This window comes from Pipistrellus kuhlii, unplaced genomic scaffold (assembly GCF_014108245.1).
Source record: "Pipistrellus kuhlii isolate mPipKuh1 unplaced genomic scaffold, mPipKuh1.p scaffold_m20_p_83, whole genome shotgun sequence".
NCBI classification, from domain to species: domain Eukaryota; kingdom Metazoa; phylum Chordata; class Mammalia; order Chiroptera; family Vespertilionidae; genus Pipistrellus; species Pipistrellus kuhlii.
Genome location: NW_023425588.1, coordinates 138,331 through 149,497, shown reverse-complemented (window position 1 = coordinate 149,497; position 11,167 = coordinate 138,331). Strand labels below are relative to the sequence as shown.

General features: G+C 47.9%; 1 long non-coding RNA gene and 2 gene segments (V, D, J or C); all 3 read right to left on the bottom strand.

Annotated features, from left to right (window-relative positions):
* The window catches only part of LOC118712129, a 199,876-nt gene that overhangs the window by 87,646 nt on the left and 101,063 nt on the right, over positions 1-11,167 (bottom strand).
* LOC118712122 overlaps positions 1-11,167 on the bottom strand; it is a 106,738-nt gene that overhangs the window by 51,462 nt on the left and 44,109 nt on the right.
* Positions 8,654-10,449, bottom strand: LOC123651816. Its single transcript, XR_006740761.1, has 3 exons — positions 10,328-10,449; positions 9,762-9,766; positions 8,654-8,664 (listed from the first exon to the last, which is right to left on the bottom strand). It is a non-coding gene; the product is annotated as an uncharacterized LOC123651816 (long non-coding RNA).

The window sequence follows — 11,167 nt, the reverse complement described above, 5'->3', positions numbered from 1 at the left end:
TCCTGGGGCCTGGAGGCAGGGCCTGAAGAGTCTGACCTCGCTGAGCTCTGGGTGGTTTTTCAGGAAAGACAAGGAGGGGACAGCCCAGTTAATAAGGTAGAGAGAGGCCCACCTGGTCCAGGGAGTGTCCCAGGGGTCCTGCCAGGTACTCGGCAGCTTTGGGAATTGAGGGTGTCCTGGACCGTGGAAGTGGGGTAGGGATTCACCCATAGGGACCCCCAGGAGCCCTGAGGATGCAGAAAAGAAACCCCACATTTTATTCAAAGATGATGTCATTATTCATATGAAAATCCTAAAGAATCTGCAAAGATAGTCCGGACAAGAATTGGTGCATAAGCACCAGCCAGCAGGAAAATGCATTTAGACAGAAAAGCATCAATAACCCCTGCAAGGCATAAACTCAGAGAAACACCTGAGGATCAGCCTAAAGCCTGATCCCCAGGCTATGCCCACAGAAAGTGATAATGAAACAGGAAATTTAGGGGAATATCGGCAGATTTAGGGAGGTTTTACAATTGGGGCCCATGGAAAAAAAACACAGGGCTTCAGACTGGGAGAAGGTGTATTTCCATGAGACAAGGGAACCAGAAGTTGCCAAAAAGGTCTACATTTACAAAATGAAGAAGGAATGAAGCACAGAGGGAATAGGAGGACAATGAGGGAAGAGAGCCTCAGGAGTTACTATAGTAACCAATTCGAATGGGACTAGTGACCAGTCAGAGGGGATATCAGGACATGGGAAACTGCAGTCTTTAAAAACCATGAAGACATGAAGTCTGTGGGACCTATCCCCCTTACACACGTGGAAGTCTGCATTTGTTTTTAAATAAATCTCCACCTTTGCTATACCACCTTCTGTTTGTGAATTCATTCTTAGACTCTGGCGGACAAAGAATTTGGGTTCCACTAAAAATTCCGTATCCATAACATATGATCAGGAGTCCTGATAGGTGTAGACCCAGAGAAACCAAGGCACTTTTTCAGCAAAAGGCTTCCCACCATGGCTACACCCACCACCTGAGTGTAAAATGTTTATTCAAAAATTGAGCTGTGTCTGAGCTCCATCATCACTCCTAGTGGAACATGCACACCATACTCTCTGGGCTCGGAACTGTGGCCTGAAGGGGCCACATGCTGACCTGACAGCCCAGGGCAGGCCTGCAAACTCAGAGACCTACATTCATCACAAAAGGATGGTCTGACATTAAACTTTAACTAAATGCAGTGATGGTGGGTAGTTACCTCCTAGGCTGGTATCTTCCCTGACAAGGTCAACCTTTACCTTAACTGAGCCCATCTGTCTTTTTGCATCTATGATAACATACCCTTGCAATGTCTGGGTAACTTGTAACTTCCCTTTTTCCAGTCTCCTTGGGACACAAGCCAATGTGCCTGGGCACCAGGACAGATACCACAAATTCCTTTATTATTATCATGTTAATTGTTCCTTCACCCACCTAAGCATGTGTCTCTTGTTTTATTTTTTATCCAATCTCTGGGGTTTCCTGGCTTTGCTTTCTCCCATCTCTCTCATCTATCACTAATGGATTTCATATAACCCACCTATGTCCCTCCTTGAATTGCATTTATAAAAATAGAGGAAAACCAGCCATTCTCGGGAGTGTTATCTCAATCCCTTGAGGTTCTGCATCCCTGCATTTGTGGACAGTTTGGAAGAAAGGAGCCACATGCTAACCTCACCGGCTCAGGTGGGGCCTGTGTGTCAATCCTAGAAACTCAGAGACCTAAAATAACCACAACCGATGGTCTGAAATTAAATATTTAACTACAAACAGGGTATAGTGGGTAGTCATGTCCTAGGACGATATTTTCTCTGACAAAGAGCAACTTAGAGTTTTACTGAACCCATTTGCCTTTTTGCCTCTAAGATAACATATCTGTGAGATGTCTGGGTAACATGTAACTTCCTTTTTACCCCAGGCTTTCCAGGGCAAAACAAATGGCACCCAGACATTCCCACATTTTTATTGTTATCAAGTTAATTGTCAACTGTTCATTACATTAAAGTATCCTGTATCCACCTCTGTAAAAGAAGCACATGTCCCATCATTTCACTTTTTATCCTATCCCAGAGGTTTCCATGCTTTGCTTTATCTCACCCCCTTAATCTATCACCAATGGATTTCATGTGAGCCACATATATCCCTTTTCCTTGATTGCAATGTACAATACATACAGATGTAACCCTCCATTCTTCAGAGCCTTATCTCAATTCGTTGAGATTCTGCTTCCTGGCATATTTGGCTCAAATAAACTCACAAAAATTCTTCCCAGGTTTCAATGGTTGGTTTGTTTGTTTGTTTTTTAATAATGTTAGCAATAATTTGGCTGAAATAAGCTCATAAAAATTCTTTACAGATTTGAATGTTTTGTTTAGATTAACAGAACTAAGACAGGGTTTCCTCCTACAAATTCCTTCCTGTTTTGTTTTATTAAAATAAGAGTCCATTATTTATTTAATTTGTTTTGTTAATCCCCAAACAGATAGGAACTTGTGATCATGTTACAAAGAACAGTATAAAATCAAGCAATGCTCAGTGTTACAGAGCGAGTCCTTAAGAGATGGACCACCGAAGCCAATTTGATTAAGCCAGCAAGAATTTATTACAAATTCGAATCCGGGCTCAAACCGTGGCTGAGGCAGCAGCAGGCAAACAACCAAGTAAGAGCCCCGATGGAGGGGCAGTCCCTCCTCTTATATGCCCCTTCCCATTCCACTGCTGGTTTGTCACTCTCTGATTGGCCCTTCCAGACAAAGAACTGGCCTTATCTCTTGGGCGAGCTAGGCCAACTGTCACAGTCACATTCCCTACTGGTCTTACTAGAGAATCAAATCTTTGATTCATCCTCTTCCCTGTCCTCCGTAGCAAGGTTATGGTAGTGAGTTCAGAGAACCATGATCTTAAGGTCCTGGGCTCTGGATTTTATTAAGCTTACCAGAGATCTGAATAAACAAGGATCCACAGTTAGAGCTAGTAAGAGAATAAGGAGAGGGCTAGCCAAGGCGCTAATAAGAGTTGTTAGCCAAGGGGACCAGGTAAAGAGGTTTTTATACCAGTTTCCTTGGTTTGTCCTGGCTTCCTCTCTTTCCTTTAATCTTTTTCTTAGTTGACTGAGGCTCTCCTTTATGACTCCAGAGTGATTAGTATAAAAACAACAAGCTTCACCCAGGGTTAGGCAAAGCCCTCCTACCTGTTTGAGAAAAAGTAGGTCTAGACCCCACCTATTCTGGAGGACAACTTCAGCTAGGGAACTCAGTGACCCTTCTAGCTTGCTGACTGTACTTTCAAGAGTGCTAAGGTCAGTATCTATCTGTTGGCTCAATTCTTTGTAGTCCTGGTTCCCTTTAATAAGGACTGAAGTTCCTACAGCCGTTGATCCTGCAATTCCAATTCCCAGTAAAAGGAGAATAAAGACTGAGGCCCTCTTTGAGGCCTAAGTGTTCTCGGCCCCCTTCCCCAGAGAAGTAATAAACTTGAGGAAGTATGTGTGCTAAGATGCAAAGGCCTGTTGATTCCTTGTCTATGAGAAATGGGGAGAAAGCAAAAGGAGTTATTCCATTGGTACAGGCCCACCAAGTTCCTTCAGGGGCAGCCAGCAGGGCTGCTCCTCCCTGAGATGGCTCCTCCGGTAGCAGGATGGTGGAGGCGCAGGATGAGGGGTAGAAAGAGTCCTTCAGAGGGTAATTAGCAGGCATCAAGCAAGTTCCTTGTCCTTGTAGATCCCTGAAGGTAAGTTTCAGGTTACGACCCCACTGGCAGAGACCCTCCGCAGCGTCCATGGAGATGTTCCTTATGTCCTGTGGGGTATCTCCAAGAGAGATGTTAACAGCAATTCCTGAATAATAAGGGGGTTCAGGGTTGAGACATACCAACAGTCATCCATGAGGTTGGGGGAGGATTTGTTTAGGAACCTGAACATGGCTTCTAAAGTTCTTAATACAGTACTTTCGTGGGGAAGTAGAGAGGTGTGTCCAGTGGGCCAGGCTTCAATTTATTTGCTACTCTAGGGGAAGAGTTCAATGGGGGATGATAAGTAGGAGTTGTTGGCCCCAGAATGGGTCTCAGGGGGCCTATAGGATTTCCCTGATGTGGCAAGAATTTTCTTTGTATAGTAAAGAGAATCCCAGGGTCCTTTCCAGAAACGTATAGTCTGAGGCCCCATGTCTTCCCTCCTATCCAATAACTTGTGCTCCAGGTGATGATTTCGAGCTTCACTGGGTTGCAGTTACCTACGCGGCAAGTCCCAGCCTGGTCTGAAGGCCCTGGGCGTATCTCTCTGGTGAATCTGATATCCCCATGCAGCGCAATAATAACTATCTTTACCCCTGCACTCACTAGGACCTTTCCGAGGGCAGATGTAATGTTGACTTTGCCATAGTCCTTTTTCTAGGCTACTATCCCCGCAGCCGTAGCCTTCAACTACTGCCCCTCCTCCTCCCCGGTATCCAAATCCTAGAGAGTCCTCCTTCCTTGATCTTCCCCAATCTTCTCCAAACATTTTACATAGGTCAAAATGAAGGATAGGGTACCCGGCTGTTGTAGTATTTGCTATTACAGATCCATCTAGAGTTCGAGTAACTTCCCAGAGATAGAGGGTAGGCCGGGAGGGGGTAGAGGAACTTGCCCCTGTAGTGCTCAAGATGAGGACGACTAGGATCGGGAAAATTTGACCTTTTGAGGATCGGACGTGGGTTGAATTCTCCATTCTCCCTTCTGGTCACCCTCTGCCTTTTTCAGTCGGGTGTGGTGGATCCAATGTTGCTTCCCTGCAATTTTTACCGCTGAGGACAACCGTGAATGGGCCATCCCACCGAGGCTCAAGCAGACCGGGGTTGAACTTCTTAACTCAGACCAGCTCCCCAGGTTCGACGACTGGGCTTCTGAATATTTGGCCTCTCTCAGTCTCCTCTCCTCGGACTGTCTTCTGGATTGCTCTCCGAGTAAGCTGGAGTGCCTGTAATGACTTAAGAAGATTTTCGTTGTGGATGGCTCCGAGATGTTCCTCCCCCAGCTGGGGAAGGATGGGGGGTGGCCTTCCAAAAATGATCTCATAAGGGGTAAAACCCTGTGAATAAGGGGTACATCTGGCCCGAAAGAGGGCGAAATGGAAAAGACTTACCCAATCACCGCCAGTTTCGAGTCTCAGTTTTGTTAAAAACTCCTTGAGTGTTTGATTCATCCTTTCTACCTGTCCTGAACTCTGAGGTCTGTATATGCAATGAAGTTTCCAGTTAAGTTTTAGAGAGGATGCCAATTGTTTGGTGACCTGGGCAGTGAATGCTGGACCATTGTCAGACCCCAGATATAGTGGTAGGCCAAACCGAGGTAGAATTTTGGAGACTAATTGTTTAACCACTACCTGCGCTGTCTCTTTTCTGGTAGCAAATGCCTCTGACCAACCTGAGAAGGTGTCCACTAATACAAGGAGGTACTTTTAGCCTCCTCTTACCACAGGTAGTTCTGTAAAGTCCAGCTCCCAGTGCTCTCCCGGGGTGCTTACCCTGAACCGAACTCCAGGTTCCCTAACTTGAATAAGGTTAGGATTCACCCTGGCACACGTTTGGCATCTTTGTGCAATGTCCTGAGTGAGTTTATACAGTCCTTTTAGAAAATAGCTCTTCCGGAGGAGCTCGGCCAGTTTAGTTCCCCCTAGGTGGGTGTTCTGATGTGTTTGCTCAACTATTTTCCTTCCCAAGGCCTGGGGAAGGAAGATCCTCCCATCGGGCAGGAGGACCCATCCTCCTTTGTTCTTTGTCCCTTGGAGCTTCTGACCTAGTTCCTCCTCCTCTTAGGTGTAATGAGGGCTCGGAGGAATGGCATCCTTCTGGAGGATCAGGACTTCCCGGGGTCCTACTGGTATTTTGGCAATGTCCCTAGCTGTTTGGTCAGCAAGACGGTTTCCCCTGGATATCTCAGAGTTGTCTTTCTGGTGTCCCCTGCAATGGATGACTGCCACCTCCTTGGGTCCCCAAACTGAGGACAGTAAGTTGAGAATTTCTTGAGAGTTTTTAATGTCCTTCCCACCTGCCATGAGGAGGCCCCTTTCCTTGTATAGGGTTCCATGTACATGAACAGTGGCAAAGGCATACCTACTGTCCGTGTAGATATTGACCCTCTTTCCCTTTCCCCACCGGAGCGCCTGGGTTAGGGCAATCAATTTAGCCTTTTGTGCAGAAGTCCCGTGTGCTAGGGCTTGCACCCAGATGACAGTATCCAGAGTGACTACGGCCGCTCCTGCATATCGGGTGCCCTTTTCCACAAAACTGCTCCCATCGGTAAAGAGGGTCTCATCGGCCTCGGGTAGAGGGATGTCAGTGAGTAGGGACGTGAGTATCTCACCGCAGTCATGGAGTGGGGCATCCTCTCTAGGCTCTGGTAGCAATGTGGCAGGGTTTAAGGCGGCAGTTTGGAGGAAACTTATTCTTAGAGGACCAAGGAGGAGGACTTGATACTGGGTTATTCGAGCATTTGAAAGCCACCTCTCTGGGGGGGCCCATAATAGTTGTTCAGCATTGTGGGGAACAGTAACTTGGAGGTTCTGGCCAAAAGTCAACTTTGATGCCTCCTTTACCAGGGTGGCTGTGGCTGCGATGGCGCATAAGCACCCAGGCCACCCAGCAGCCACAGGGTCCAGTCTTTTAGACAGGTAGGCAACTGGCCGTCTCCAGGGACCTAGTGTCTGGGTTAGCACCCCCTTCGCTACTCCCCACAAACAAGTGAAATGGCTTTTCAAGGTCTGGCAGAACCAAAGCAGGGGCACTCACCAATGCTGTCTTGAGTGCGTTGAATGCTTCTTTTTCTGTTGTAGTCCAGGTGAGGATTGGATTCTTTCCCCCAGTGGCGGTGTACAGTGGCTTAGCAATCTCTGCAAAGCCTAAAATCCACAGTCTGCAGTACCCGACTGCCCCGAGGAACTCCCGTACTTACCTTTTGGTGGTTGTAATGGGGATTTGCAGGATGGCTTGAATTCTACTCTGAGAGAGGGTGCACTCTCCTCGGCGAAGACGGTACCCCAAATATGTAACCTCAGTCTTGCAGAGTTGGGCCTTTTTATCTGAGACTCAGTAGCTGAGGTTCCCTAGAGTTTTTAGTAAGTCCCGGGTGACTTCTTGACACTCCGATAAAGTTGAGGTGGCCAGGAGGAGGTCGTCCACATACTGGAGTAATGTGGCCTCCTGATGCCTGGCTCTAAAGTCCTAGAGATCCTGATTTAGAGCCTCATCGAAGAGAGTGGGAGAGTTCTTGAACCCCTGGGGCAGGCGGGTCCAAGTCAGTTGTCCTGAGTCCCCTTTCTCTGGGTCTACCCACTCAAATGCGAAAATGGGCTGACTCTGGGGTGCTAAAGGGAGGCAGAAGAATGCATACTTTAAGTCCAGCATTGAATAAAATTGTTGGTCTGGTTTAAGGAGACTGAGCAGGTGTAAGAGTTTGGAAGAGTTGGGTGTATGGTCTCCACCCGCTTATTGACTTCCCTTAAGTCCTGGACTGGCCTGAAGTCCTCTGTGCCTGGTTTTTGTACAGGTAGGAGTGGAATGTTTCAGGCCGATTGGCACGGGACTAAAATCCCTGCTTCTTTAAGCCTTCTGATATGTTTTGAGATTCCCATCCTGGCCTTTCCACTGATTTGATACTGGCGGATACGGACTGGCAGAGCAGTGCTCAGGAATTAGACAACTATTGGGAGCCGGTGCCCTGCGAGGCATGGCGGATTGGATTCAGCCCATACCTCTGAGATCTCCTGTTGCCACTGTGCTAGGAGATCAGATTTCATCCCCGGGGAAGGCTTGTCAAGTAACCTGTACTCTTCTTCGAGCGGGAATGTAACAAGGATTTTTCCTTCCCCTGTTTTAACTTGGGGGCCCTCCTCTGTGAAGGAGATAGTGGCCTTTAATTTTTGGAGAAGGTCCCTTCCCAGGAGTGTCTCGGGGCATTTAGGGATGACAAGGAAGGAATGGGTGACCGTTTTCTCTCCTAGGTTGGTGATGCGGGCCTGGGACCAAGGGTAAGATTTCAGTTTCCCAGTTGCCCCCACAATAGCTGTTCTTTGGGGGGACAATGGGACTTTAGGCTCAGTCTAGGAGGACAGAATAGGTGGCCCTGGTATCCACCAAGAAGTCAACAGGCTTGACCCCCACGGTCAGTGTTACCTGGGGCTCCTGGGGGGGGGGGGGGCGGTGGAGGAGCCCTGACATCCTCAGTCTACTTCTTCCACCAAGACTGGACTGGGATCCGACCTCCTTATCCTTTGTCTCTCAGAGCACTCCATCCTCCAATGACCTGTCTTCTTGCAATATGCACACTGATTTCACCCGAGCAATTGTCTCTGACCTTGCCTGTGCCATCTTCCTTTTCCTTTTCCTTGCCCATTTCCCCCTTTTCCTCTGTCCCTCTCTTCTATGGCTATGAGGACCTTGGCCATCTTCTGGGTCAGGGCCTGTAATGGGTCCTCTCGGTTTTCAAAAACCCTCTGGGCTATAGCCAGCAGCTCAGAAAAAGACTTCCCTTCAAAGCCTTCTAGTTTTTGTAATTTTTTCCTAATGTCTGGGGCTGACTGTGCTACAAATTGGACCACAAGGGCTGCCTGATTTTCCGGGGCATCAGGATCTATAGGTGTATACATCCTATAGGCCTCACATAGTTGCTCGAGGAAAGCCGCCAGACTCTCATTTGGCCCTTTTTGGTCTTGGTCACCTTAGAGAGATTGGTAGGCTTTCGAGCGGCAGCCCGAATGCCTCTCAGGAGAACCTGGCAGTAATGGTCAAGAGCCTCCCAGCCTCCCTTCCTAACACTGAATTGGGGTTCCAATTTGGGCGTGCCAAGGGGAAGATGGTGTCAATCTGGGCTGAATCTGTAACCAGCTCCCCATGGCCGTCAAGAATTTGTTTTCTCCCTTCAGTCTTTATTCTCTCTCTCCTCTGTGGTAAACAGGGCGTTTAATAGTTGCTGGCAGTCATCCCAGGTGGGCTGGTGAGCGTAGAATACAGACTCCAGTAAAGTTATCAGCCTCTGGGGATTCTTCAAAAGGGGGGGATTCTGATTCTTCCAATTGTATAAATCAGAGGTGGTGAAAGGAACATAAGTCCTTAGGCGCAGCCCATGGGAGTCTGTTTCCCCCACCTCCCTAAGTGGTAACAGGGCGGCCGGTCGGCTTTCACTAAACTGGGCTCCCGATCGAGTGTGGGGAGGACTGAGGGGGAGATCATTAAGGATGGCCCCTTTTCTATCTCCCTTACCCGAACTGGAAGAGTCAGGTGACACAGGGGGTTCCTTCTTGGGGGCTCCTTCTCGGGGCAGGGAGGGGATACTCCACTTTCATCTGGGATCTCACTAGGGGGTCAGGCCCCTTCCCCTCGCTTGGCGAGGTAGTGGAGGCAGCTGCGGCCACATAAGGGGGTGAGCAAGGGAATGTCAGGCCCAACATCGGGTCTTCCTCAGAAGCCTCTAAAACAGAGGGTGCTGAAGGGGCCTGAATCGGCTTCTCTCAACCCGCCAGTGGCTGGGCGAGTAAGATGGACCTAGGAGGTCTCTTTCCCAATTTTCCTTTATCAGGGAGACAACCACACTTCTTCAGCCATTTGGGGTTATCAAAAAGAACATCAATCCAGATATCAATGTAGGGAATTTGGTCCGGATGCACGGGGCTCCCATAGACTATCCACCGGACTCCTTTACAGGGCCCCATGTCTAGGGTCCCTGATGTAGGCCAATCAACCTCAAATATCAGCCACTCCAATTCACAGAGTCTCTGGAGAGTGAAGGCATCTATGGAAACACCATAGCCTTCACCTCATTTTCTGAAGTCAGAAAAATTTTTAATCATACATTCAAGGGGACTTGGGTGACTCTCCTTCGAGTTTCCTTGCCCCATTTCTCTCTTTCTTCCCAATTTATAAACAGTTAGGCAAAGGATAATTCCAAAGCAAATCCAAAAGAGAAAAAATGAAATCACTTTTATCAACTCCCACACACTCGATTGTGGCCGCAGTCTCTCAACATTCACAACAATACTCATTCACACCAGAACAACACTCACTCAGACCAGAACCAGGGAGTCTCCAGACTCCAAAGCCAGGCAGAACCAGGGAGTCTCCAGACTCCAAAACCAGGCAGAACCAGGAAGTCTCCAGACTCCAAAACCAGGCAAAACCAGGGAGTCTCCAGACTCCAAAACCAGGCCTTGGTGGTTGTCACCACCTCGGTTGTGAACTGGGAGTTTTGCGGTGTCCCGCCTCCCTAAGTTCACGATAACAGGGTACGTACCAAACCAGGACATGAAACTGAAAAAGAAAACAGGCCTGACTTACCGGTGCCGAGCAGGCAGATCCGGGCGTGGTCCGGTGTTCCAGAGGACATGAAATTTCTTAGAGGGGCTCACTGAGAAGTCCCTCAGGTGGAATCTCGCTGGGGCATCCAAATGTTACGGAGCGAGACCACCAAAGCCAATTTGATTAAGCCAGCAAGAATTTATTACAGATTCGAATCCAGGCTCAAACCGTGGCTGACGCAGCAGCAGGCAAACACTCAGGTAAGAGCCCCGATGGAGGGGCAGTCCCTCCTCTTATACGTCCCTTCCCATTCCACTGCTGGTTTGTCACTCCCTGATTGGCCCCTCAGGACAAAGAACTGGCTTTATCTTTTGGGCCGGCTAGGCCGACTGTCACAGTCACACTCAGAGACTTTGGAGTCACACTTAATTTACGAAGGTGGGCTTAGAGAAAATGAATTCAAATTCTAAGCAAGGCTACAAGCAGAACTTATCTTCTTATTATTCAAAGAGCCAGCCCAGTGTGTGCTTAGTGTTTATCTTGATGCTGTCCTTGAAAACAATTAAAAAATGTACCTGGCCTGCCCTTGAGAGTATGGGTGTATCTAGTCTCTGGTCTACAAGGTTAGACAGCTAAGTTGATCTTCTTCATTATTCAATCAGGCTAAAGCAGGCTAGAAAGCAAAATTATTTTTTTAGAGTAAGAGGGCATCTGAAAAAAAGCAGAGAATTCAAAACAGTAGTTTTAAGAAATAGGTTTCAGCCTTCTCAATCAGTCTCCCTGCCCTTCTGTCACTGAATTTTGTCAGATTCACTACAGAGCCTCTGTTTTTATTCACAAACACAATAGCTAAAGCTAGACATAGACAAGGGCTTTCTG